Source organism: Aplysia californica, unplaced genomic scaffold (assembly GCF_000002075.1).
Source record: "Aplysia californica isolate F4 #8 unplaced genomic scaffold, AplCal3.0 scaffold00968, whole genome shotgun sequence".
NCBI lineage: Eukaryota > Metazoa > Mollusca > Gastropoda > Aplysiida > Aplysiidae > Aplysia > Aplysia californica.
In genome coordinates, this window is record NW_004798238.1 from 246,798 (window position 1) to 251,378 (window position 4,581).

The following is a 4,581-nucleotide window of genomic DNA, read 5'->3' on the forward strand; positions in this document are numbered from 1 at the left end:
AGAGAGAGAGAGAGAGAGAGAGAGAGAGAAAGAGAACCATAACCCTAACCGTAACCCAAACTCCCCTAGCTCTATCCCTTACCCTAACCCTGACCTTTCCTCAAATCGTATCCTTAACCCTAAACTTGATCGTAACCCGTATCCACTAACCTCTAACTCCTCACCCTTAAATCTGCGTAATCTCTAACCCTTAGCATTAACAACAACCTTAACCCTAACCTAACTCAACGCTAACCCTAACTCTAACCATAACCTTTAACCACTAAATCCTAACCCTTAACCCTTGAACATTAACTCTATACCTAGCCTCTAACCCTTAAACACTGACCCATTGCCCCTAACCAATAAACCTAATCTTAACCCTAACCCTAACCATAACCCTTTTATTTATTTAAAAAAAAAATTTTTTTTAACCTTTATTATTTTTGTTTATTCAACTGCAAGAAAAGGTTTCATTCTTAGTAAAAAAAATTGTGCGGGAAGTGGGACCTCTGAATTTAATGTCCATCTCCTACAGGACGGAACCAAAAGGGTTAAGAGCCTGGAAAACTCCACAATACGACTCAAGTTAAAAAAACACACCGTTTGTAATTCGAACCAGGGCCATCTGCTCCGTAGTCCAGAATGATACCAAGCTATGGGAGAGACCCCTTTTTTCTCGGTGGTGACTTATCTTCAATACGAAGGGTAGGAACAAAGATGATACTTAAAGAACTTTAGTTGGAGAAAGGAAGTAAAATGTCTCTGTCATCATGAAATTGAAGATGAATTTCATTTTTTCCCCTCTCCAGCATTGTGTCCATCAAAGGAAAAGGGTTTATTCCTCCCAGTCTGACTCGGGCCAGTGACAGAAATATGAAATGTTTGACCCCACGATAAGAGATGTGAGCACAACTTGTACTTTTTCATTATAATGGAAACTTTACTCTTTTTTTTTTGTTGTCCCTTGCCCATTTCTAGGATATTGACGCCATCTGATTAGTAGAAAAATGTGCGTATGAGAGTGCCCAATAATGTATAACGTACAAATTTGTTATGACATATAACTGTTACATATAGATGTTTAAGATAATTATAGATGTTTGTGAAGGATCTGAGAGCAATGATGACCTTACAAATGACGGTGATGGTGGTGGTAAGTGATGATGTGGGATGGTGCTTACGTTTATAATTATAAGAAAACATGCTTCTGTTATTTGATTGTTGTTGTTTTTAAAAAAAATAATGTTAGCGTTAGTCCTATCTTCCTCTGCTCTGATGAGTCTCGAGGGATGTGGGCACCCGCTATCCCGTTCCCTACTGGAACCATCTTTAATGTCACCGTGAAGTTCCGAAATGGTGGGCACAGTCTCTGCTATGGTGACCTTGTTAGTATTAGCCTATTCTAGCGGACCAAGACAAGTGAAGAGAGGACCTTAGTAGGTAGCTAGTACAGTGGTAGAGATTATTTTTGGGGTTTCGTAAGGGGTTTGCAGGCAGCAAGTTCACAATTGGGTTAAAGACTTAATACTAACCATAACCCTAACATTAAACCCAACCCCAACCGCAACCGTAACCCTATCCATAACCTCAACAATACCCCTAACTCTAAAGCTAAACCTAACCCTACCGCAAAACCTGATCTTGACCTTCACTGTAACCTAATAACTCACACTCACGACAACCCTAATCCTAACCCTAACCTACCCAGAAATCTAACCCTGAACCTAAAGCCCCCATACCTAACCCTAACCCTTACTTTAACCCTAACCATAACCCAAACCCTAACACAAAATCTAACCCTAACCCTAGTTCCATACCTAAACATAACCCTAAACCAAACCCTAACTCTCACCGTAAGCCTAACCATAAATTTAAACCTAATCTTAATCCTCAACCTAACAATAATCCTTATTTTTGACCCCAACATTTATTCAAACCGAAGTCACTATCCCCTTCCTCTAACTCTAAGAAAAACACTAACCAATAACCAAACCCTAACCCTGACCCTAACTACCAAGAAATCTAAACGTAAGCCTAACCCTCCTATACCTGACCCTAATCCTCTAACCTTAACCCCAAAGCTAACCCTAACCCTTTTGCTAACCCTAATCTGAACTTAATTTTAACCCTAACCCTAACTCCAACCTTAACCCTTATCATAATCGATCGCCAAAACCCCAACCCCTCACTATTAACCCCTAAACCCTAACCCTTAACCCCTACCCCAAATCCCTTGGTCCCTACCTTGTTCACTTACGTACTCTCTCCCTACAGTGTCAGGTACATAAGGCTGAGAGCAGTCAACGCCACACTTGTCTGTCCCTGGCCACGTCCTCAAATTCGGCAAATCCAGGCCCTGGGTGATTGTCTCATCCCGTATAGTGCCTCTATAGCTTCCGTTTGGTCTTCCTCGTTCTCTTTTTCCAGTTGGTTTCCCGTACCATGTCTGATAGGGCAATCTTGTCTTCGGCATTCTTAGAACATGTCCTGGATATCTCCATCTTCTCCTGTTTTTCGTTGTGTTGATATATTCAATTCCAGCTCTTTCCAATATATGTACTTCATTGATTGTAATAAATCCATTCCATTTATTGATTAGTAATATTTCTTGTAAACATTTTGTTTGGAAGCTTTTTAATTTTCGTTGAATTGTTTTCTTTGTTTTCCATATCTCTGAACCATACGTCAATCCACCAAAAAATTGCTGTTATGTATTTTTCATTTCGTCTTCAATGAAATTATCTTTGACTTCCATAGTTGTAAATTTCACAAAAGCGATCCATGCATTTTAAAGTTTTTGGTGGACGTCGTCAAGGCAGTATGCAATTCTGGATACAATGCTGCCAAGGTACTTGAATTTACTAATTTCTCCATAAAGAGTGATGGGTGTAGTGTCTGATGATAGTCGTAGTAGGCAGACGTCATCCGAAAACTCTAAATCTCCTAAATATGTGCCATTTGTCCATCAAATGCCTGTTTCAATATGTTTGCCCGTCTCATTACTAAATCTATCACAATTTAAAATAATACGGGTGATAATACACAGCTTGGTCTGACACCAGCATTTTCTTCAAACGGTGTATATAGTCCTCCTTCAACTAAGACACAGCAGCTTTCATTGGTATATAATAATCTTATACAGTTTTTTAATTTTTGTTGAGATACCATGAATTGCAAGAATTTTGCTCAGGCCTCTCGGTCTATGCTGTCAAATGCTTTTTTAAAGTCCACACAATTCAAAATAATCGGGAAATTCCATTCTTTGCTTTGTTCTACGATATTTCTCAGAACAAACAGTTGATCTATGCATGATCTCTCGGGTTGAAAACCTGCCTGTTCCTCTCTTAGTCTCTCAGCTCTTGCTGTTCTGATACGAGACCAGATAATAGTGCAAAATAATTTTCTAGGCACTGATAAAAGCGTTATTCATCTCCAATTGCTACAGTCTTTTAAGTCCCCCTTTTTAGGTACCGTAGTTTTATTACATTTCCATTTCTCCATTTCATGGGCGTGTTTTCTTTTTCAGGAATTTCGTTAAATAGCAAAAGGAATATCTCATAATCTTCTTTTCTAATCGTTATGAGCATCTCAGCGGTAATTCTGTCTTCTCCTGGACTTTTTCATTTTCATGACTGTTGTTAAAATTTCCGACGTGGTTATATTGTCCGCACTTATGTTCAATTCCTCCTTTGGTTGTACTTTGTCAAAGTTGAATTCATTTGGTGAGAGTGGTCTATTCAAAATCTCTTGAAAGTGTTCTGCCCATGGATCTTTTTTTGTCTTTTAAAGTCTTAGTCCCTAACCCCTAACCCCTAACCCTAAACTCCTAACGCATTACTCTAAAACTAACCATAAATCTAACAATAATCTTAACCCGCCTACACCTGACCCTAACTCTAACCCTAACTCTATACCTAACCTGTACCTTAAATCTAACTCTAATCCTTACCCAGTCTCTAACCTTAACATCAGCCCTGACCCCAACCATAACCATATCCCTAACCCTAACCCCTAATCCAAAACCCTAGCCCTAACCTTCAACCTAACCCTAGCCCAAACCCTCAACCTATCCCTAACCCTAAACCCTAACCTCAACCCTCATCCTAACCCTAACCCTATTCCTAACTCGTAACTTTAACTCTAACCCCTAACCCGTACCCTGCCCTAACCCTGACCCGAACCCTAACCCCTAACCAAAACCCTAAGCCCTAAACCCTAACCCCTAACCCAAAACCATACCCTAGCCCAACCCTAAACTCTAAATCCTAAACTTTAACCCTAACCCTAACCAAACCCCATTATCGTAAACCCTAATCCTACCCTAGGATCCAAAAGCCTAACCCTCACGATTAATCCTAATCCCTAGTCCTAACCCTTGCTAAACACCTTAAACCCCTTCGCCTAACCCAGACTCAAACTGTAAATGTTAAACTGTAACATAACGCTTCCTCCTAACTCCTAACCCTTTTCCTAAATCTAACCCCACCCCCTACCCCCTGGCTCTTAACATCCCTCTCCCAAACCATAACTACAACTTCTAACCTAAACCAACATCTAACACCTTATACCTGATATCTAGTTCCCAGACCCCCCCCCAAC